Source organism: Ascaphus truei, chromosome 4 (genome assembly GCF_040206685.1).
Source record: "Ascaphus truei isolate aAscTru1 chromosome 4, aAscTru1.hap1, whole genome shotgun sequence".
NCBI classification, from domain to species: Eukaryota; Metazoa; Chordata; class Amphibia; order Anura; family Ascaphidae; genus Ascaphus; species Ascaphus truei.
Window position 1 is genome coordinate 382,506,137 of NC_134486.1, and position 25,827 is coordinate 382,531,963.

General features: G+C 42.2%; 1 protein-coding gene across 2 annotated transcripts in view; it reads left to right on the forward strand.

The window, feature by feature from the left end:
• KLHL29 (kelch like family member 29) overlaps nt 1-25,827 on the forward strand; it is an 869,600-nt gene that overhangs the window by 237,632 nt on the left and 606,141 nt on the right. For both annotated transcript variants that reach the window (XM_075598451.1, XM_075598452.1), the window contains exon 3: nt 18,429-18,509. The gene's annotated coding sequence lies outside the window, so the exon portion shown is untranslated. The remainder of the gene's footprint in view (nt 1-18,428; nt 18,510-25,827) is intronic.

Below are 25,827 nucleotides of genomic sequence, written 5' to 3' on the forward strand. Positions count from 1 at the left end.
TGTGTGTGGGAAAAACTCATAAAAAACAAGAGTTTTGGAACACATTGGAAATGAACGAAATGCCACAGATACCTCAGTGGCAAGACACATTATACAACATCACAAAGGTGATTCTAGTGTGATGCGCTTTTGTGGGATTGAATCTATGCCCAGAGAGCCTAGAGGGGGAGATTGGGACAAGAAACTGCTACAAAAAGAATGTCGCTGGATATACCAACTACAAACCCTTTCCCCTTTAGGACTCAATGAAGGATTTATTTACTCCTCTTTTTTTATAAACACTGTCATTATTGCAATAGATTTAACAACAACTTATTTTCCAAGGGACCTAGTAGTAGATCTCATATCCAATACACTCCCCTTCATAATCTGATTGATTCACCTCCTCACATTTTATTATTTGTAAATATGAACACTTATGTCTATACGGGGATCCAGGTATATAGTATTAAAATCACTTTAGATCTGTATTGACCGATTTGGGCAGATCACATAGAATTTTTCATTCCTACACCTATCACACACAACAGTCACTTTGAATATACCAAAGTGGTATAAATAAGTCATTGTCATCATATGACTTATGACTAGGATAAAACACTTACAGTTAATATTATTTAGCTGTATCCACCTTCATGGGCTTATTGCACCTATATATCACTTTAATCACACAGGTATATTAGTAATGATACACCACCTCACATTTTAATATTTGTAAATATGAACACTTATTTCTATACGGGGATCCAGGTATATAATATTAAAATCACTCTAGATCTGTATTGACCGATTGGGCAGATCATATAGAATTTTTCATTCCTACATCTATCACACACAACATTTACTTTGAATACACCATAGTGGTACAATAAGTCATTATCCATCATATGACTAGGATAAAACACAGTTAATATTATGTAGCTGTATTCATCATTATGGGCTGATTGCACCTATATATCACTTTAATAACACAGGCATATTATTAATGATACACTCTATTATGTTATATTATTATTATTATTTTTGTCCCAGTGAGTTCCGGTTATAAGATTTCAGTTACGTTAACACTCACTAAACAACATAGTTATATACTAGGTTCCAGGAATAATACTTACCTTTATTGCTATATCTACCGATCAATACTAAGGTAGTTATATGCCTTGATTTGTACATCCACTGTTCTTACATGAAACATACCACATACACAATAAGACACCCCAGTCCTTACCTAGATAATTTATTATCTTTATTGAAGAGAAGGAAATCAATTTAAGCAAAAACACATAGGCAAATAGTTAGATGCAGACATGTATCACATTACAACTAGGAGTCTACCATTACTATGTATCCGTAGGATCACGGACATAGACCCAGCTCCCATACATCACGGGAGGTGGGACTTCCAATTACTAACCAGTTAAATACCTACCGATAAGACCAGGGAATAGACTCCTCCTCCCCTGAAGAAGCGTGGCTACACGTGAAACGATCGTCGGGATTGGACGTCACTAGCTGACGTCATCGGAAGTGGCGACATCCTGTAATCCTATACACCGCAAGAGTCAGGCTTGTATCCCTCACGGAGTCTTTGCTTTGACTCTGACCTTGATCCGCCGTGATCAAGCAGCACCTTTACTGTATCTTGGCATTGCATATTCTCTCCTGCTCTTCAAGGCATTTTACTATTAGCGCTTGAATTAACACTGATATTTATGCTGTTCCCGCGGCATCAATTTACAGATGCACTACATTGCCATTACCGCTGCAGGGGTTATTATTGGTGACAACATAGATTTTGCCTTAATAAGCCGTGTTTTTGACTCTAATCTTGATCTGGTGTGACCAAGCTGCACCCTCAAATGTAATTTTGGCAGTGCATTTTCTCTCCCACTCCTCAGGGTGTTCTATTACTTTTAATAGCGCTTATTATAAACGCCGGTATTGATGTTGTTCCTGCGGCATGAATTAATAGACAAATTACATTGTGTGTAGAATAACCTCTTGTGGCGCTGAGGAAAAATGGATGGAACAGAGTCTTGTGCAGTAGTTTCTTCTTGTATGGATACCTCAGAGAGGGAAACAAGAGATAAACAAAAAACACCGCAATAGTGTATTACCCTTTGGACAATATAAGACGTGGTTGTTATGGTATAAAGAGCATTTAATGGTTAAAACAATTGTATCTACAATTGATGTAAAACATATACTAGGTTAATAAACAGTAGATGATCTCCTGTTGAATAAATGAATAATTGCAAATGAAGGCTTCCAAGCGCTTGTGCTAAGAGAAGCCGTGCTGCTCCGCCGATGGTAAACACTGAAATCCTACTCACGTCCTTGAGTAGGACATGTGCAGTGGTACGGGGTCTTTTGCCAGGGATGGCCGCTTGCTGTGGGGTGCCGGACGTCCGTTCGTTAGGTGCGGGGAGATTTCCTGATGTCCTCGTGGTCTCAATACCAGCAGAGTGATTTCCAAGCGTCTCCTCCGCTGACGTCACCGCCTAGTGTGTGCAGCTACGGTGTCCCTGGATGACCACAAACCTTTGGAAGGTAACCCAGTATATGTTTTAGATCAATTGTAGATACAATTGGTTTAACCATTAAATGCTCTTTATACCATAACAACCACGTCTTATATTGTCCAAAGGGTAATACACTATTGCGGTGTTTTTTGTTTATCTCTTGTTTCCCTCTCTGAGGTATCCATACAAGAAGAAACTACTGCACAAGACTCTGTTCCATCCATTTTTCCTCAGCGCCACAAGAGGTTATTCTACACACATCTTCTAATCTGGTTGGAAGATCCCAGATCTCAGGCAGTTTAAGGACTACCTTCATCACAGACTGTATCACAGGTTTTGTTCTTTTGTTTGCATTATCATCATTGTATAACATTGATTACACTAGCGCTTATTTACACTTATCATTTTACCCCTTTGAGACAAATTACATTGCTGATATTGTTGCAGGGACTATTATCTGTGATACAATGTATTTGACCAAATAGTAATAAGCCTGAACTGACATAATCTGATATTAATCAGCCTACTATACCTACATTTCTTTATAGGATTACATTACTGCCTCCGTTGAACATTGGAGTCTAACTGAATAGGATGTTATGCAGACAGCAGAGTTCAAACTTATATACAGGCATACCCCGCTTTAAGGACACTCACTTTAAGTACACTCGCGATTAAGTACATATCGCCCAATAGTCAAACAGCAGCTCGCGCATGCGCCCGTCAGCACGTCCTGAACAGCAATACTGGCTCCCTACCTGTACCGAAGCTATGCGCAAGCGGGGAGACTATAGAGCCTGTTACAAATGCGTTATTTACATCAGTTATGCACATATATGATGATTGCCGTACAGTACATGCATTGATAAGTGGGGAAAAGGGAGTGCTTCACTTTAAGTACATTTTCGCTTTACATACATGCTCCGGTCCCATTGCGTACGTTAATGCGGGGTATGCCTGTAGATAGTTCTCTGAGATACAACTGTCTGTATGAGCCACTTCTGTATGGGTTTTTTTAATGGTTTGAATTATATATATGTGTGTTTTTAATGAATATTTAAACTAATAAAACTTTATTATTTTTGGACTTATCTGTACATATAGGGCTATTAATTCCCTATACAGGTAATTTTCCAGTAGGATCACTGCTATCCAGTTCATTTGTTTCCGGCATTGAGTGCTATACTAATTGGAACCCTTTTTTATCCTCCTTGGATCACACTGTTATGAATGTACTGCAGCTTTAACAGAATGCATAGTGGAAGTGACATACTGTGTACATTGTTTCTGATGCAGAAATCATCAAGTTGATGACCTCACATACACATACTGAGCTGTATTATATTATAATTATGCACAGTTTGAGATGCATGTGTCTGTAACTAGATAATGTGTAAGTGCTCTATAGTATTTTCTACTTACTGAACGTTTTAAGGGGCTCAGACGTCAGGCTCACTGTCATAAAACTATTGTGCTGTCAGTCTCTTTTCACGCATGGTTTGATATTGTAGAAGTATAGTAGTGGCGTAGCCTGTACATGCAGATAAAGCGATGTAGAGAGTGTATCTGGAAGAGTATTACGATATTATAATAAAGGAATTGGCACTTTACTGTTTTACAATTCATTAAAGACCCCTATGTTGGCAAAGGGGGTTATTTTAAACTTTTTTTTTATTGTTTTACTTATCTAGCCTGTCCACGAATACCAGTTAAATATGAGGTATGGTTTACAAGCATTATGCTACACCATTAATTTGCTTTTATATATATATATATATATATATATATATATATATATATATATATATATATATATATATATATATATATATATACAAAAAGCGCACCCCCTAGTGCAATAACCTCCAGGACATAGAATAAAATTATTTCATAAAATAAATGTGTGATGAAAGTGCACACTTACAAGCTGGATAAAGAATAAATTCACATAAAGGTTTCTTTGGTATACTGTGTGATTAGCCGGGTGACAAGGTGGAGAGGCATCCGCCAATACTCACACCTCTACAGACCCGTAGAGCACCACCAGGACACTGTAGGTAGCAATAGCAGACTGTGCCGATAAGAAACGATGTCAGGATCTTTCAAAGTAATGTAGGTTCCAACAGATCTATTCACCACGGCCTTGTCACCCGGCTAATCACACAGTATGCCAAAGAAACCTTTATGTGAATTTATTCTTTATCCATCTTGTAAGTGTGCACTTTCATCACACATCTATTTTCTTACATAATTTTATTCTTTGTCCTGGAGCTTATTGCACGAGGGGGTGCGCTTTTTGTCCTCTTTTCTTTTCTACATAGTTACCTGGGAGTGATTCTCCTTTGGATCCATCAGCCCCCCTCATCAATTACTCAACTGGCCTTCGATTCCACACTCCCACTAAAAAGGATTTTGATGACATTTTGTGTCTGAACACTTTGGATTGGACTCTGTTCATTTTGTGGTATATTTTATTTCATTCATCATCAGATTTTTGTGTTAGCGCTGTTTTCTTTCTCTTGATATATATATATATATATGTGTGGTGTGTTGTTGTGTGGTACTGGGTACCTGCTGGTGCACAGGATGCTGAGGTTTCTTGTGGTGGTATGGGGAAGGCAGGACAGGCTTTTGGGGTGATATTTAGTTCTTCTCTCGGTGGTTCAGCGCCTCCATCTCGTGCAGGCTCCAGGGATGCTGGAGACAATCACTGCATGAGAACTCTCTGATACTCCCCCTGATGGGATAAAGGATATCTTTCTTACTCCTCTAAGGGAAGGGATGGAAGGTGACCAAAGCCCTCACCCACTCTTCCGTGGGACAGTCTCTTAGGGGAGAGACAACTCACTACATTTACATGTGCAGCCCCTTAAGTACCCTGTGGAAGTGTCCAAGGTCTGAGCCCAGGATTGAACAGAACATAGGCCTTGTCTCGTCTCCCCTGTCACTCAAGGGAGCTGCTCACTACAGGGGAAAACCCAGACTGGACCTGACAATGCCTGTACTGATACCAGGACTTATATGCTAGGCAGGGCAGGGTAGTAGCCAAAACCAGACATGGCTACATATATTTTTAAATATTGGTCCAACATACAACAGTTCATTCAGAGCCCAAAGCATTACTTATTAAATGTTTTAATATATATAAAAAATACAGTGCTTAGGTTACAGAAAAGAGATTACAGGAAACATACAGTTACAATTAAATGCAGAACAGCTTCTTAAAATAAAAGGATTAAACACAAAAGAAAATGCTATAGGTCACCCTATGACATCCTATATGTTTCCTCCCAGAGAGGTCACTGGTATGAGGCGATGAGATATCCCGTATCTGGTCGCAGATACACCTCTGTAGACATCTGATTTTCATAATCTTTCCCCAGACTTTTATATTCTTTCTTCCCATGTAAACCACATAAACTCAACCACTGTCGTAAATCAGCTGTGATATTGATGATTTTAAGACAGAGGGGAAAAAAACTCAACGACGTTTGAATGGTGCCTCAGTATGTAACTGCACTCATAACTTCACTTCTGTAATACTTACACAGGCATGAGACACATCAATACATTCAGGCATTCACTGCAGGCGCGGCAAGACTACATATGCCCATCTTAATCCTAAATTTAGGTGAAAAATGTATATCTGTCCTTTCTAATCTTTTAAACATACAGTGTGTGATGTCAGAACGTGCCCCTCGGTAACACGGTTACAGATGTGTTACTTTTATTATGCAGAGGAGATGACATCACAGGTTATTCTCATTTTTTATACGTTCTTAGCCACGCCCCCTGACCACCCATAGCCCCCTTCTAGAGAATGCTTTGAAATCCCTTAACTAGTGTCCTGTTTATGTTAGTGTCAGGAGAACCATAGTTTATTTACACCTCTAGCAGACAACTGCCCTTGTGTTGAGACTCTATCAGTAATTTACAACCCATCTGGCTCTTTTATGTGATCCATACAGGATAACCCACCAGTTAAGTTCTATTTCAAGTACAGCACCCACCCATGACAAGCCTGGACCTGTCACAACCCAATATATGGTATTTTTTAAACCCAGTTGTACTTTTTTTTAACCCCTGAAGCACCAGATAGATTAAAATACATAATACTTCATGACATTGTCATGACCGTGCCAATCAGCACATTTTACTTGATTAGCCAAAGTAGAACCAGAGTAGTAGCCCCGAGACTGTGGATTTCCAGTCAGAGGGAAATAGCAGTCTCAAATAGAAGTGGGGAATTTCACAATTTTACTCCACTTTTGCATGTGGACAAGCAAAAACAGCAAGGTTATTGTCATCATAATTTATTTAGAAAGGTGCCAACATGTTGTTCCGCACAACAGTAACAAGGGGGTTACAGATTTGCACCAGCGACATACTGTATGTATCATTCTTGTTTATCTTGGTCCTTCTGGTTGGCTCAGATTTTTGAGGAGCAGAGATTCACACCACCACAAATCTGGCACATTTATTTGGCACAAAGAGAAATAAAAATTTCACCAATTACAGGCATTTATGTTGATACTGTCACGGTTGTGCTCGCCACAAACCAGGGTCGGACCGCGTGGCTGAGGTGGGATTGTAAAAGCACCGACCTTAGACCGCGCAGGCTGATCCGGATTGCGCAGTTCGTAGTCATACGTAGCAGGACAAGGATAGGAGAAGACAGCAGCGTCGTTGTACAAGCCAGGGTCAGGACAGGAGACGTCAGGATAAACATTGTCCAAGCAGGAGTTCGGCAACAGGTGGTCAGGAAAGCCCCGCTTCAGCTTAGGAGCGCGGGGGTGGCCTCTGCGCGTGCAGCGACCATGGCCCATGGTACTGGTCTCAGGAGGTGGAAGACAGACCAGATATACACACCGCCTAGCTGCACGGGTAAACCAGTGCTACAGCGCAAGAGTCCTGAGCGGGCTAGGGAATCCTCCGTTACAGCGCAGGAACCAGGACACGGCCTCTCTAGATTAGGGAAAGAGTAGGCCCCAGGAACCAGAAAGCTGAAGAAACACAGGGAAACCTCCGCTAGTGCAGGAAAGCAGGAAACTGAAGACGTAGGGGATACCTTGCTTCAGTGCAGGAAACCAGGAAGCTGAAGACGTAGGGGATACCTTTGCTTCAGTGCAAGAAACCAGGAAGCTGAAGACGTAGGGGATACCTTTGCTTCAGTGCAGGAAACCAGGAAGCTGAAGACGTAGGGGATACCTTTGCTTCAGCATAGGAGAACGGAAGCTGAAGGACGCAGGGGAAACCTCCGTATCAGCATAGGAGAACAAGCGAGGGCTTGTGGCAGAACAGTAAGTGACATCCGGAAAGGACTATGCTCGGCGGGGAGCATTGTGGGAAAGCAGTACTTAAAGGCCAGCGGGCCAATCCCCGGAGGGGGTGTGAAGGTACTGCTCCAATAAGTGAATACAAGGCTGGATTGCAGTGATAGATTGCACAGCTGCAGTAGATACCAGAGGGAGTGTGTGGCAGTATTGCTTTGGTGAGTGAATCCAGGCTGCAGTAATATCAGGTGAAGAGTTCCAGAACTGCACCGGTCTGCAAGGTAAGGCAACCAGTAAACCGCAGAGCGGATTCCTTACAGTACCCCCCCCCTTCACGCGAGACCTCCGGGCGAACATGAGCACTCATAGAGTTGGAGGACCGGGAATTGTTGCTGAACCGTCTAGGATTGGGGGTAGAGTCGTGGTCCAGAGACTCGTGGTTAGTCCTTAGTGTACCCCCACCCCCCGGTGAGAACTGCGGCCAGACAGAACCATCCATGGGTCTTGGGGACATCGAGTTGTTCCTAAAGTTCTTTAGGTGAAAAGGGGATCCGTAAACGAGCAGTTTTTTGGTGAGTACAGTTCTAGGATATGAGAGTGGTGGAAGAAACATCCTTGGTACATGGCTCGCCCCGCAAAATGACTTGGAAATCCAGGGCTGTGAAGAACCAGAGGGTTCCAGAGCAGAAACGGCAGAAGAACCCCCACTGGAAGCCCAGACTTTAGTAAAGGAGCCAGAATCTAGGATAAGCGGCCTTGATAGTTGATCGAAAACCCCAGGAGGAATCTCAGAACAGAAAAAGTCTTGGCTGACTACTGCATGTTGGAATTTGCGCGGGACTCTCCCTCCAGAAGTCTCCCAGGTAATGGTTAGTGAGGAAATAGGCTGGGTGGAAGCATCTCCCGGTATTGGTATGGAAGGTAACAAGGCAAGCAGTAAACCAGGCATCGAGACCGAAATCTTGGGATACATACAGAGTATTTCCAACTGAGAGGAAGTAACAGGGACAGCCGAAGGTTCCGAGGGAAAAAAAACATGGTTTAGCAGAGGCAGAGAAGCAAACCATAGTGGAGCTCTCAAATACTGGGAAATCCTCAGTGGGAGATAGTATAGTCAGGGAATCAGAAATAGGCCTTGGAATTTTCCTATCAGGAGCTTGAGAAAAAGGCAGAGCCAGGGTAGTGGTGGGAGGGAAGGTAACATCAGAAGCTGAAGTCTGTACCTCAGTGACAGGGACCTGAGAGACAACAAACGGCAAGTGGGAACCCTGGAAACTCTTTGTGACAGGCACCTTAGGAGCACAGGGAGCCTTAACTGAAACTGCAAGAGCCCTAACCATAGGGGTACTTAACCTGACAAAAACCTGAATAGGCATGTTTTCTGATGCACCAATTCTGAAAGCAGGACTCCTAGCCAGTAGTGAGGGTGTCTGGGTTTGGCTAGTGAAAAAATTAGATGTATTGACAGATGACTTAGAATCAATTACTGAGGTTCTAGATTTGTTGGACATGTGTGAAAAAATACCCTTTACGACAGGAGCTTTAATTTCTACCCAGAGTAACCCAATGGTTGCTGGGGCATATTTAGACGCAGAACTGAGGGACTGAGTTTTAGCAAGGGCAGGAAAACTAAATAGCTCAGATTTAAACCCCAGGACTTGTAATATAGGCAGAATGGTCACAGACAGAACTAATGAAGTATCCACAGATATGCTGATCCCTGGAGGATTGGCCCGGGCAGAGAAAACAGGGGAACCCCCAGCCAGGATAACTATTGTAGGAAAGGATTCAGAAACCGAAGGAGGGTTATCACCTCTCAGGGACTCAGGACCAGTAAGACACAATACAGTGAGAGGAGAAACTGTGTGCAGGCTTCTTACTAGTATATGTGTAAAAGCGTCACTTTTGAGAGAAAGTCGTGTGTCAGCAAACATTCCTGGGAACATAACATGAACCCCAGGAGAAACATACAGACTACTGTATGTTTTTAACCCTAAGCTTAGAGAGGAGGAGAACACAGACAGTACATGGGGGTTAAACATAACTGTACTGGTCTCTGAAGTAGGTATTTGGTAAGGAATGTCTGGGAAACCAGAAATGACTACAGATTCCACAATGTGGGGACTATGCGCTGAAGCAGGGATCACTGCTCTCTGGGCGACAGGCTGGTTCTGTGAAATACCTGGGAGAAGGAACTCTGTGAGCAAGCTTAGCGGAAAACCTGATTCCTGAATACATTTTACAGGAACCAGAACTTTAGCCGAAGTCTCCGGAGGCGAGACTGCGGAAACTTGAGCTGAAGCAGGGGATTTATAGCAAAGAATTTCTAAGGACTCCGTAAGGTTAGGGGAATCCTTCAATGCAACCACTGCTGTCTGACTTGGAGACTCATTCTCTGAGGCTAAAACGAAGGCATTAACTTGGAGGCAGCAAGAATTTACAGGGGTTAATGCAGACAGTGCCTGAGAGTAGAACATAGGTAATCTTCTCTCTGTATTAGGAGAGACAAGGAATCTCTCCTCTGGAGCTAGGGGCGTGACCATGGCTGGCAGAGAACAGGGAATTATCAAAGGAGACTCAGAGAGCTGCCCCACAGGGGTTAATACAGAAATGACCCTGGGAACAGAACTTAGGGATTCTTTCTCTGATGGGGAAAGCGCACAGAACTGCCTAGCAGGGGTTAAAGCTGAAAAACCCTCAGGACCTGGAGTGAGAGATTCAGAGTTAGAAATAGGGGAACTAAGGAACTTATTCTCTGATATTAGAACCTTAGTGTTGGGTAGAGAAACATATGTATCCTCCAGGGGGACCTCACAGGACTGATCGGCAGGGGTTAACGTAGACATATCATTAGTGTCAGGGAACCCGGCCATACAATAGGGCAATGATCCGTGGTAGACCAGGGATACAGCCAAGCGGCAGCGAAGCTGGCGAGGGGAGGATCCTGTTCCTTTATGCAAATGTCCAATGTCATGGAAAGGACATGGAGTGTGTTTTGGGCGTGAGCCAACATGAGGAGAGGGTCCTCTTGTGCTATATAAATGTCTAAAGACAAGGCCAGGGAAGAGAGTTCCTTTTGGGCGTCGTCCAGTTCCAAAGGGTACACGTTTTCCCAGGTTAAAGGGTAACCAGGAAAGCAAATACAAGCGGCCAGCGATTGTTTTAAGTCCCGGAGGCAGTAAACCTTCATCATGAGATCATTACGGCATTTACTTTGCAAAGGGGTTAAACCTTCAAACACAATCAGATCTTCAATCAGGGGTAGTATCTCACATAGAAACTGGTATTCAAACTGGGACTGGTTTACAGGCCGGGACAGGCTTTCAGACAAAAACTTACCAACCCTCACCACAGGGCGGTCCGGGTTTGTGGGGCCGAGCATACTGTCACGGTTGTGCTCGCCACAAACCAGGGTCGGACCGCGTGGCTGAGGTGGGGTTGTAAAAGCACCGACCTTAGACCGCGCAGGCTGATCCGGATTGCGCAGTTCGTAGTCATACGTAGCAGGATCAGGATAGGAGAAGACAGCATCGTCGTTGTACAAGCCAGGGTCAGGACAGGAGACGTCAGGATAAACATTGTCCAAGCAGGAGTTCGGCAACAGGTAGTCAGGAAAGCCCCGCTTCAGCTTAGGAGCGCAGGGGTGGCCTCTGCGCGTGCAGCGACCATGGCCCATGGTACTGGTCTCAGGAGGTGGAAGACACACCAGATATACACACCGCCTAGCTGCACGGGTAAACCAGTGCTACAGCGCAAGAGTCCTGAGCGGGCTAGGGAATCCTCCGTTACAGCGCAGGAACCAGGACACGGCCTCTCTAGATTAGGGAAAGAGTAAGCCCCAGGAACCAGGAAGCTGAAGAAACACAGGGAAACCTCCGCTAGTGCTGAAAAGCAGGAAACTGAAGACGTAGGGGATACCTTGCTTCAGTGCAGGAAACCAGGAAGCTGAAGACGTAGGGGATACCTTTGCTTCAGTGCAGGAAACCAGGAAGCTGAAGACATAGGGGATACCTTTGCTTCAGCATAGGAGAATGGAAGCTGAAGGATGCAGGCTTAAACCTCCGTATCAGCATAGGAGAAGGAAGCTGAAGGACGCAGGGGAGACCTCCGTATCAGCATAGGAGTACAAGCGAGGGCTTGTGGCAGAACAGTAAGTGACATCCGGAAAGGACTATGCTCGGCGGGGAGCATTGTGGGAAAGCAGTACTTAAAGGCCAGCGGGCCAATCCCCGGAGGGGGTGTGAAGGTACTGCTCCAATAAGTGAATACAAGGCTGGATTGCAGTGATAGATTGCACAGCTGCAGTAGATACCAGAGGGAGTGTGTGGCAGTATTGCTTTGGTGAGTGAATCCAGGCTGCAGTAATATCAGGTGAAGAGTTCCAGAACTGCACCGGTCTGCAAGGTAAGGCAACCAGTAAACCGCGGAGCGGATTCCTTACAGATACATCTCATAATATCTCCTTTCCTAAATATGCACCTGTATTTGGAGCAATGTTCGATTTGTCAACACTTGACAAAAAATGAACAAAAACATATAACACACACACACACACGCACACATACAGTATATACAGTATGTGTATATATATATATATATATACATGTAGAGGTATCAGTACCGTGTTAGCCGAGCTTCAATAATCAAAAAATAAATAGATGATACCGTTCTGTGGCTAAAGAAATGCTTTTATTTGTGCGAGCTTTCGAGATACACTGATCTCTTCTTCCGGCGATGTTACAATGAATGAAGCAAGGATAACTTAAAAACAGTGTCTCTTGGAATGTTATCTGTGCTTGTCCTTCCCCCGGTGTGGATGTGTTTTATGGCTAGAGGTGTCAAAGGGTAACTGAAAGCAAGTGAAGAAAGAGTGTGTATGTGTATCAGTGTGAATAAAAATGAATGGAGAGCCCACAGTATAAACAGTGCTCTACACAAGGTGTGTGTGGAGTGAGAGGGATATAAATGGTGTGGGTGGGTGTGGAAATGTGAGAGTTTGTAGCACAACTAAAAGTGTGTGTGGATACTATGTGGTCCCTATTGGTGTATATGGATGGAAAAATAAGGAGTATTAGTATGTGTGAGAGACAGCTGTGTGTGCATACATATAGCACAGTATGTACAGACATGGCCTTTAGCGCTCATGGGAAGAGAGTTCGCTAGTGTCAGTAATGACTCATAAAATTTCGATCTCTGTTTAGGCCACTGCTAAGTGTCCCGAACAGTTGCATAAATTTGTATTTATGCAACTGTCCCTCTTTCGGGGTTTTAAGATTACCTTTGAGTATGGCAACCCTCAGATCGTTCATCTTATGGCCAGAGTCAGAGAAATGTTCGCCAACAGGACTGTCTCTTGTTCCGCGTGTGATGCTATGGCGATGCAGGTTCATTCTCTTGTTTAGCCCTAAACAAATAAGTTTAGGGCTAAACAAGAGAATGAACCTGCATCGCCATAGCATCACACGCGGAACAAGAGACAGTCCTGTTGGCGAACATTTCTCTGACTCTGGCCATAAGATGAACGATCTGAGGGTTGCCATACTCAAAGGTAATCTTAAAACCCCGAAAGAGGGACAGTTGCATAAATACAAATTTATGCAACTGTTCGGGACACTTAGCAGTGGCCTAAACAGAGATCGAAATTTTATGAGTCATTACTGACACTAGCGAACTCTCTTCCCATGAGCGCTAAAGGCCATGTCTGTACATACTGTGCTATATGTATGCACACACAGCTGTCTCTCACACATACTAATACTCCTTATTTTTCCATCCATATACACCAATAGGGACCACATAGTATCCACACACACTTTTAGTTGTGCTACAAACTCTCACATTTCCACACCCACCCACACCATTTATATCCCTCTCACTCCACACACACCTTGTGTAGAGCACTGTTTATACTGTGGGCTCTCCATTCATTTTTATTCACACTGATACACATACACACTCTTTCTTCACTTGCTTTCAGTTACCCTTTGACACCTCTAGCCATAAAACACATCCACACCGGGGGAAGGACAAGCACAGATAACATTCCAAGAGACACTGTTTTTAAGTTATCCTTGCTTCATTCATTGTAACATCGCCGGAAGAAGAGATCAGTGTATCTCGAAAGCTCGCACAAATAAAAGCATTTCGTTAGCCACAGAACGGTATCATCTATTTATTTTTTGATTATATATATATATATATATATATATATATATATATATATACAGTGTTCGACAAACCTATACATTTGCTCGCCCCGGGCGAGTGGATTTAACCCCCGGGCGAGTAAATATTGGCCCAAGCAGCACACGTTTGGTACTAGGTGGCGGGTAGATTGTTTTGTGTGGCGAGTAGATTTTTTGGTGATTTGTCAACCACTGTGTGTATATATATATATATATATATATATATATATATATATATATATACATATATATACAGTGGTTGACAAATCACCAAAAAATCTACGCGCCTCACAAAAAAATCTACTCGCCACCTAGTACCAAACGTGTGCTGCTTGAGCCAATATTTACTCGCCCGGGGGTTAAATCCACTCGCCGGGGCGAGCAAATGTATAGGTTTGTCGAACACTGTATATATATATATATATATATATATATATATATATATATATATATATTCATGTAATATTACAAGGAACTCACAAAAACAGTGCAAATGCCTGGCTGCACAGCAATCAACTTGCAATGGGTAGATATAGGAGGTAAATATAAAGTTTTGAGACGAGTTTATTGGTGGTATTCAACGTTTCAGGCCTCCCGTGGGACCTTTCTAAAGAAAACTGTAGGTAAGATACCAGCACCCGTATTAATGCACCCACAGCGTGGAACGCCGACGGACCAGTTGTGCTGGTTGCCAGGAAACGGCAAGGGAGCGTAAACAGAATTGCTGGGAGGATGGCGAGTAGGGAATACAATAGAATGTGCTAATTAAAAGGGAACAAGAAACAAATACATATACTGTACATGTGTAGTTGACAAAATTGGGCAGGCTGTAGTAATATATTGTAGCTACATCATTCATACGGGACACTTTCCCAAGCACATTTCAGAGACAGTGTAGCGCTAGAACATGGGTGGGCAGTGGTCTTCCACTGAGCCACTGATTGAGCCGTCTGTGCTGAACCAGGGATATCCTTAAAACCTGAACTGTTAGTGGCTTTTGAGGGCTGAAGTTGCCTGCCCCTGTGTGGGACAAGAGGTCATGCTCTGAAGCTGGAGTGTGGCAGGGTAAGGGGAAGTATGAGGAGATACTTCTTCGTGGAGAAGGTGTTCGATTGATGGAATAGTCTCCCAGCCGAGTTGGTAGAGCTTAATATAGTAATGGGAGTTCAGAAATGTTTGAAATAGATATAAAGTAATCTTAAAAGAAAGTCAAATTGAGATCCTGGATGACATTCCCACTGTCATTCTTTGGCAGAGCATGTGTCATAAAAATGATATAATTTGCAAGGCTACTGTATCCCCTCCAAACACTCCCACTGCTAATCAAACATAGCGATGTTAACGAACTAAATAAGGCGATGAGTAAATTCCTTTGGCAATGAAAAAAAACGAGAATAGCACTGATAAAACTACAGATGGCCAAGGAAAGGGGAGGAATTAACATACCAAATATACGAGACTGTAACCTAGCCTGCATGCTAAGGCATGTGGGGGATTGGATCCAAGGGAAAGATTATTACTCCTCCCCAGAATTAGAAAAACATTTTGCGGGTGAGTTCTCAATGGCAGAACTATTACACACAAGCTGGAATAAAATGCCCCAAGAGATCAAATCCAATATACTGTATTGCTTAGGGATACAGTGGTTACATGGCGAATAATTAGGAAAAAGTTTAAATTTTCTTACACAATTTCCAGATTCCTACCTATACAGGGAAATCAGATGTTCCCCCCGGGAAAAGAACATAGCCATTTTAATAGCTGGGGAAAACAAGGGATAAGAAACCTAGAAGACCTTACTGTATAAGGCCGAGTCCACGGTCCCTGCTGGCGTGCTGAGGCGCGCTGAGGCGCAGGGAAAGCGGGTGCTTTCCCTGGCCTTGCGGTTGCTTACCGCAAGCGCTCTCAGCAGCCGTCAGGGGGCGGTCCGGGGCGGTCCGGGGGCGGGCGCGTCACTGGCCGGGGGCGGGCCAGTGACGTCACGGAGCTGGTTCGCCCTCATTGGGCGAACCGCTCACGTGACCGGCCTGTCTCGCCGGCAAGCGGGGGAATTTTAAATTCCCCCAAGACCTGCGCTTCCGCAAGCGCGCGGAAGCGCAGGTGAGCCCCTACTAAAGCCGCTCTAATTGCGGCTGTAGGGGCTCAGTGCTGAGCGGGAGCGCGCCTCAGCGCGCTTCCGCCAGCAAGCAAGTAACATGGCCGAGGCCTAAATAAGGAGAAAAATGAGTTTATGTCATATAGGGAGCTAATATCAACATATAATATACCGGAAAACCAGGTATTTCAATACATCCAACTACTCAACTATGGGAGAAAACTCCAAGACTACAAAAAACACATATTCGAAAACAACGCAATGGACACGTACTTCAGTCAGGACACAGATACCAGATACTCGCTAGCTGATATATATAAACTTATTAGAGACCATTACATGGAGAAAAATAACAAAAAAAATCTAGAAGCATGGCAACAAGATTTCCAAGAAATTCAAATGATGGAAGATCTAACGATTGGGTATGTCAGAACTTTTAAAATAATTACATCAGAAAACTGGAGAGAAATGCAATTTAAGATAATGCATAGGGCATATATACCCTTCACCAGACAAATTACCAATATAGAAGCAGACACAACGAAATGCCCCAAAAGCAACCTCCCTAAAGCTAACCTCAAACACTGTCTCTGGACATGCGTAAAAATTAACGATTTCTGGACACAGGTACTACAATATATTAAAGAAGTTACGAAAATTAGCTGGGTAAGACACCCCCTCCCCATGATATTTGCCAATACTGAACCTTGGACAATTAAGATCAACCAAAATAGGGGGGGCATTCTCCCAACAGAGATGATTCTCCTGGTAGCCAGAAAAGCCATTATAATGAAATGGTTAGATTCACAAGCACCAAACATAGAACTTATAAAAAAATCCCTCTTGGTCAATCTGATCACGATAGACAGAATATCTACCGAACAAGTAGGAGATAATCAGTATGCCAAATTTGATCGAAACTGGAGGATGATTATAAACTCTTTTCCCCAGCTAGAACAGAATAAATTCAGATGACACCCAAGATAGGATGGTAAACTAAACTGGACGGAAAACCTGATAAAGGAAATATAAAATAAGGAGAACGTCCTGCATCACAACATAACATAACATGACAGAACAGAGAAAAATCAAAGTGCCTAGTCTAAACAAATATGATAACTAAAAGAAAGAACGGGAGTCACCAGCAAGCTATGATACAAGGTGTTCAGTTAAATGGTCGAGATATTAGATCAAGACCAGTTATAAGGTCGAAAAAAGAAAAAAAATGGGTATAACAAATATGTATTGAAATATGTAACATTATACGATAACCTATGTAGATGTAAATACAATATGCTACAATGTAATATTTTGAAATGTATCTGTAAACACCCTAATAAAAAGATATTTAAAAAAAAAAAGAAAGTCAAAGATCAAATGGGGTCTAAAGGTTTTGCAGCAGATAAGAAAATTGGTTCCAATGTGCCATTAAATTCTAGGTTTCTATGTATCAGAAACAGCAGTGGGTAAGAAAACATGTCTAGAGATAGGCTGGAAATAACTGCAAAAGAGTCATCAAGGATATCCACAAATACATTTATCATAGCATACAAGCAACTAACTAGTGATCATGAATGCAGAACTTTTTTCCAACAATGAGAAACCTGCTGCACAGTATATTCAATGGGTGCTCAACTCCAGTCCTCAAGTCCTCAAGTCCTCCTCCACCCCTCCCCCCCCAAAGAGTCAAGTATTCAGGATATCCCAGCTTCAGCACAAGTGGCTCAATCAGTCCCTGCTTCAGCACAAATGGCTCAATCAGTGGCCCAGTCTTTGACTGTGCCTCTGATTGAGCTACCTTTGCTGAAGCTGAGACATCTGAAAACCTGACCTGTGGCGGGGGGGGGGGGAGTGCTTGAGGACTTGAGTTGAGCACCCCTGGTATATTTAATGTGGGCCTATGTTTCTATTGTAAGACAAGACATTTACATTTGAATGGTCATCCACAAACAGTGCTTAATTGTTTATTTTGGCTGGACAGAGTGGATCAGAACTCAAACACAACCATTGTTATTTAATTAATACACTTTTTTGGTGAAAGTGCTAGAATTACTCCTTGCCTTGTACTTTTGCACTGCAGAGCTTTTTTTTATTAACTCCTTACTGTGCAGAGAAGGAGAAACACAACTTTTTGGGGAAACAGCTTCCCTTTGTCAGGTTTAAGAGGTTTAGGCAATAGCCATTATGAGTCATTAATTGCTATTGAAGTATGCTGCGTTTAATTAATAGCTTTATAGCCGTAATAGCTTTCACGCTGAAAACCCTTTTCCCTTTAGGAACGGTCAGTACCTTGGAATTATTCAGTGATTACATTTGTTTCCCTATATAAACCTGCTTTGGTTCTTTTTTCCAGGAAACCGCTGACATAACCAGGGGAGTGATGCCACGTTTCAGCAACTGAAGCCTCGATCACGTAGCTGTGATAGTTTGTTAGGTAAGTCAAATGCAAACTATTTCTGTATCACAGCCATGTTGCAAACAGAAGTGTGAATCGCCGCACGCTTGTGAAAATGTCAAATACCAAAATAATGAGAATTATAGTAGACAAATTATATTAGCAACCTAATGAATTGGAGTAACTGCAATTTGATAAAAATGACTTCCTGCCTGGATTAGAATACAGCCTAACGCTGTACATCTGGATTTAAGAGGAAAGGCTGCTATGGGCTTTCAGGCCATTTAAATTATACTTTTTTTTATTAGGTATGTGCTGTGAATGGAAAAGCTACTGAATGGGAAAGATAAAGATCCAAAAAAACCATAAAGACTGCAAATCGTGCATCATGCACTGGGCCTGTTTCATCTTTCTCTCTTTTTTTTTTTTTTTTACACTTCGAGCCGACATACATCTTTGCGCAATGAATCTCCCAGGCAGCAGGTTGCTAGGGAGACCCTAATTGTACAATGGAGTATATGTTTAAATGACGGTGTCATTTAGTGCCCTCATAATCAAAGGTAACAATAAATTGGAGTGGAGCAGATGGAAGCCCTCCGTGTTGTTGAGCTAAAGAAAAATGATCTGGCTTTGGCTTCTGTTTTAGAACAGCTTCTATGCAGCCTGGCGCAGGCATTTTGCGAGGTACGTCACTTTGATAAACTCGTTTGTGTTACTTTTGATTCTCCGGCAGAAGAAACGGGGATATGTGTAATAGCAGGAGAAGAGAAGAAGGATGCCATCCTTTTGAAAGGTTTTTATGTTTATCTTAGACAACTATGCAGAAAAATGTCCCCAGAGGGGCTGCGTTTCTGTGTATACAGTATGTACAACATCTGTGAGATGAAAGCTTAACAATCCATGTGAATACAAGCATTTATTGTTCCAAGTTGTTGATCATCTGCTGTAGCTTTGATGTATAAGGCTGTGTTTGACATTTAAATAACATGAGTGCCAGAAATTAGCAGCGTTACAGGCTAGTCGAAGGGTAAAGTTAAAGAGCGGAGAACTAGCTTAGTGTGCTAAAGAAACTACAACAATGTTATGTCCCAAACAAACTGGATATTAAAAGTAACATACAGCAATGTGTTTGGAACGGGGTTCACCCGTAAGTCGCTTATTTACAAACATCAATGTTTTCTGCCATGTCTGTAAAAAGCAGCGATTGTCGGAACGTGAAGCTCCTTATACCATTAAAGCAGCACATTTTTAGGATTTTTTTTTTAACTTTATGCGATCTCTTCTTGCCTTTTCAAAAGCTGTTTTCTTTAGTGGGGGCGGGTTTAAATGTGATGCTCTGTTCCGGAGTTATATCACAAAATTCTTCAAAGTCCCTCGTCCTCTAGGATATACTGAAAAGCTGTGCACGTTCATTTTCAGAGCTCCCAGACCTTCCTAATAGAAGATACAGTAGCTAAAAAAAGTAGCTTCAAAAAACACTTCGGTTAAGTTTCAGAGTTGCTTCTGAGTTATAAGCATTTGAATTATTAAGTGTCCGGAGGTTAAAATTAAGCTCTCCCCAAAGCCCAGTGCAGTCTAAAGGTTACTGTGGTGACCTCGGAAGCTGGAGATTAAGAAAATCATGATTTTTAACGCAAAAAAAAAAAGAGCAGGACCTGCTCAGGGGACAAGATACTAATATTATATGAACTGCTGGAGGGAATTGCTGCTTTAAATGCTCTATATGGTGCACATCTTTCTATTATGCGTGTTAAACCTGCAGGACAGCAGAGTATATAATTCAATGCAGGGCAGGACCCTTGAAAATGAAAATGGTGCTGTACAAAGCAAAACAAAGTATACCTGCTCAAGTCTAACCAGAGAGGAGAGTTTAGGTCAGTGATTTTATTTCTTTCGTTGCTCCAAAGAAATCACATAACATATATTTAATCATTACTGTAGGTCAGTGGTTTCCAACTTTTTTTCGGTTAAGGAACCCTATAATTATATTGTTAAATTCTGCAGAACCCCCAACCCTCTCTCATAGCATGTCTGAAATCAGATGCAATGTAAGGCACCCCAACACTCTCTAATAGTGCGTCTGAGATCAGATGCATTGTAAGGAACCCCAACCCTCTCTAATAGCGCGTCTGAAATCAGATGCATTGTAAGGAACCCCAACCCTCTCTAATAGCGCGTCTGAGGTCAGATGCATTGTAAGGAACCCCAACCCTCTCTAATAGCGCGACTGAGGTCAGATGTATTGTAAGGAACCCCAACCCTCTCTAATAGCGTGTCTGAAATCAGATACATTGTAAGGAACCCCAACCCTCTCTAATAGTGCGTCTGAGATCAGATTCATTGTAAGGAACCCCGTCCCTCTCTAATAGAGCGTCTGAGATCTGATGCATTGGACATTCTTTTTTATTTGGTACAATTTTCAAATGACCTGAAGATTGCAGGGAACCCTTTGGGGATGCTCGAGAACCCAAGGTTCCTAGGAACCCTAGTTGATAAACACTGCTGTAGGTTCTGAGCCATCATTTGTCAGAAGAAGAAATGGATGCACACCCAACACATAACTGCATGCACACCCAAAAGCTATGAGCAGGTATTTGTAAACTGGTAAGGGGGGTGGGTTGCGGAAGGTAGCATCAATCAAATGTGTGCGTGTGAAGGATTGCACTTGTTACTTTTTATTGTAATTCTGCAGAAGTGCTTGAGACCTGTGTTTAGTAGCAATGTCGATTACAACCATCTGCAGGAAAAATGAAGGCATTCCTGCCCAGCTGATGTGTTGCCATTTTCCTACAGGCAGCCATATGGCATGAAGGAAAGTGAATCCGTTCATGCCTCGAACTGCTCTCCTTCTGATTAATGACAACATTTTGCTTTGGAAAATAGTTTCTGAAAGGCGAACAGTAATTTGAAATCCAATAAGTTTGTATCGGTTAGTGACAGGGTATAAATTGGAAAGTCCTTGAATGGAGTAGCATTTGAGCTGCCTGGAGGCAAAGGTTTCTGAGATTGTATTGTGGGGACACACCGTATAAATGAAACACATACTTTTGGCACAGTCTCAGTGGGTTGAATAAAACCAAATGGGGTCTGAATAAATAGATCCCAATATATACACTCGCATGTCAGGAGTGACCTGCATCAATATACGTTCATGTGCAACCATATTTCTTTCATCCGTCCTTTCACCTTCCACCGGCTTCAACCTTAATGACATTCTTAAAGAGGTCGTCTATCTATGCTATTCAATTTCATTGAGTGATGCCTAATTCCTGTTTACTGTATATATGTGTAGTGGATCTAAAATATTACTGCAACCAAGGTCTGTTTACACCTTGGATGAAATTGAGGTGAGGCCACATAGCTGTGGTCACTCGAGCTGTGAAAAACATATTTTTTAATGCATTGCAGAATAATATATCGTATATCGTGAACGTAAAGCTACATAGACAGCTGAACATAATAAGCAAACTTGTGGGGTGAGGGCTTGTTATAAAAAAACACAATTATAGTATAATATAAAATAAATGGCTGTATCCTCAAGTATTAATTGGTAGTCATCTTGGACTTTAGACATCATGTATAACACTTGAAGTGTCACCAGCTATATTGTATGAAGATTGTTCTCTATCCCCTTGCTTCCTCCTTTGGAAAAGCACAAGTCTGTTCTCTTCCTCTGTACTGTATGTGTCGCTTTACTCTCTATCACCGAAAACAAAGGAATAGATTGTACAGTTCCAGAAGCAGAACTAAACTGATTAGTGAAGTATCTTGGTGAGCGACAACCTTTCTGCTACTTCCAGTGCATAAAATACTGTAACATCACATATCTGGTTCCTGAATCATAGGGAGAATGCAGATATGTTTCATTTAATGCATTATATTTTTAATTATATATGCCAACATTAACTGTTTGCCACCTATAGGTTTTGCAGGAGTTGTGATCTTGTCAATGTATTGTTGACTTATTATTATTTATTTATAATGCGCCAACATATTACGTAGCGTTGGAGGACAAAAACAATAAAATAACCAACATGAACATACATTGTTACAGTATGTAAGGAGGGCCCTGCCCCAAGGAGCTTACAATCTATAAGGAAGGGTACGTGGAAACATGGGTACAGGGGGCTAGGAAGGTTGGTGTGTGTCAGATAGCTGCTTGTTATTTGAAGGAGTTGGTGTTGGGGAAGAAAGAAGTGGGATTTTGCAGCTGTAGAGCAGTGAGAGCAGGTAATGTGGGGGAGATGGAAATGCTTCAATATACTTCAGAAATACATTACTAGTCATCTTCTTCCTCCTCAGTCTTCCGTATAGCCTTCATTTCAGCACAACTAGATTGGCATTTTGCAGTTCTGAACATGCTGACAATTAGTGGATTACAGCTGCATACGCTCCCTTCTGTGGTCTACAAGACCAACAATGGTTGCAAATACTGCTATTATAATGATGTGGATAAAGCCTGTTAAATAAAGATGTAATTGTTGCCTATTCTGTAGTCTTGTGCTGTTAATTAGCAGAACTATTGCTTCATCATATGAAATCCTGTCGAGTAAGCTAAGGCACATTAACACAAAGGCTACTGTTTACTATAGCTGTTGATGGAATTCCCTTCAAGTGTTTCATAATGAATCAATGTCAATTGTGTGTGCGGCCTACGGAAGACTGAGGAGGAATAAGATGACTTGGAATGGAAATTGACTTTGGCCGGGGCGTACTTACGGGTGAAGCCTGAAAGAGGACTCACTCCAGGTTTAGAGATTCTAGAGATGTGGGGGGGGGAGGACTTTTTACTATTGTAATTATAATTATATATATTTTTGTCATAAGTTTTGACCGTGTACTCAGGGCAATACGTTGAATTTGTCAGGCACGATAAGTCCCGACCTGTAGAGGTATGATGTCATTTTGGTGCCTGAGAGACAGGGGAATTGAGTGACTTGACTGCAGTCAACACTGGCATGGAGACACTGAGATTCGAACCCTGTTCACCTACTCCAAAGGCAGCCATATTAGCACTGAGCTACTCCTTCAAGAATTACATACGTCTGTACAGTTATGATTCAGATGGAAATATATCAGAGGCAAATCTGATTTTAAAAATGACTAAAAAAGAAGGTGGATTTATATTGACTTCATTAACATTTTCACCTGAAGACAGAATCGGAGTAAACCTCCCCTATTTTGTTTGCACATATTAAAATAATTTTCCTGTAGTGACAGGCACAGGCGGATTGCCCTATCGGGCGGTCGGGTTGCCCCGGGGGTTTTTGCTTCGGCTCCCCAGCCGCCGGTGGTTTCCTAGGTCACTGGCCACCTGCAAAACTCTCCCTCCTCCTGTCGGCGCCGGAATCCAACTTCCACCCGACCGGAGGAGGTTTATGCAAAGTCCCTGGACCGGTTGTTCACCCCAAGGTGAGAGAGAGAGTGTGCATGTTGGAGTGAGTGAGGGGGGTGTGTCTTACCTTCTCAGGAGCGGCATCTCCCCCTGCAGCGTCGTGTTGTTGTGACCCAACGGCAAATGGTGATGCGTTGCCATGACAACGAGACGTCATAAGATGCTGCAGGAGGGGCGCTCTTCAAGGAATTGCCCGGGCCGGTATGTACCTACAATCCACCCCTGGTGACGAGGCTTTACTCACAGTTGTATGACTACCATTTGTAAATGGTATGTTACTTGAAGTGACATTTTCAGTCACATGGTAACACTTCATCCTATGCTTTAAACAGAAGGTCACACTTTCTTCCTATTCTCACTTTTTATGATTTATAAGGTTGCGAAGATGCTTTGCTATCTGAAGTTATGTGAACTAGCTAATTAGCTGTTGGAGCTCTCTCCCTGGTAGAAAAGTCAATTAAAATGGTCATTCCATATCTCATGTTGTTTTTTTTTTTTTTAATGATCTGAAAGGTTTAACCGTTTACACCGGAGGTCTGTTATATATTTTGGGGACAGATACCCCATCTCGATAGGGACACATACCTATTTAGAAGCAATGACTAACTGGAGTCAACAGACTTTAGCCCTCATCTGACATGGCATGAAAACATGTGCAATTAGGGTCACTGTCACTGGTGGACATAATTAGGTTTGTGCGGGCAGAAAGCGTTTCTTGCCAATTGTATTGCACTAGATTTGCTCTTTAATAACACTAAAGGAGATAAGTAAAACAAGCCTAAATATGTAACTGAACAAGATATAATGGAGTACAGTATGTCACCAACAGAGGTCAGGAACAGAGGTCATGTTCTACTGTAGCTCATAACTAAAAAGAACACACCACTCTGATGCACACACGTTGGTGACTTTAGGGCGACAAATCTGCAGTACTTTGGGTAAACTCTAACCGTTTCTAATTTACAATTTACATACAAACTACAATGGCCATTTTAATGGCATGCAGATATTTCATTTGATTATTTAAATAGCAAATTATTTATGATCTTACAATATGATGGGTTTAAAGGGGAAATAGAAAAGACAATTGTGTAATAAGTAAAATAGGCAATAAATATCATTTTAAAAATAGAACGTCTGGGGCATTTTGAAAGCCCTTTGTTGTGGAATGCATATTTTAGATTGACTTTTCCTTCATCATATAAACTTAATTACGCATATTCATCGTATTTTTGTACAATGTGCACCTCTCTGGTGATTGCTTGTTTTTTTTTTTTTTTATAACTGTACCGGACACTTCAACCTCCCTCCTGATGTTTTCCATTTCCCTTTGGATTATATAATCTGGTAGAGTGTTAGGAAACATCATCCGACCTGTACTTTTTGTCCTTGATAACAGTGAGACTTTGCACTTGCTTGTTAGCTCTTAAGAAGTGAGATTCACTATCGACGTGCCAGCAAGTACATATGTCCGCGAGTGACTTCACCTCCCTTCCATTTCATTTTCATGCTCCTTGGAACCGGCGCCATAGCGATAATGACTGTTTAGCAGATACAGAGCTACTGTACAGTGCAACTTTGTTACTTTCAATCAGTTACAGATATCCTTCATTACAAGCCGGTTGTTTAAATGTTGAAAAGCCCAGACCTCTCTCAGTGGTGCATGGATAGAATTACAGCATTGATAGATTCGGATTGGCTTCTGACACTACTCGGCAGAAGGAGATGAGATTTTATAGCAAGATGAAACATGGAATTCATTGAAGAAGGCAGCAGCACACAGATCTTTTCAAGTTTCAGTAGTTTTGAAAATGAGACCTCCTGGCTGTTTTTAATGACTTTTTGCCTAGCCAGTGCACAGTATCGCTCCAACTCATCATTCTTCCTCTTCGGCTTCCCCAGCTTGTCTTTTCCAAATGAAAGACTTTCACCTCAATAATTTAATTCAACGCACAATACAAT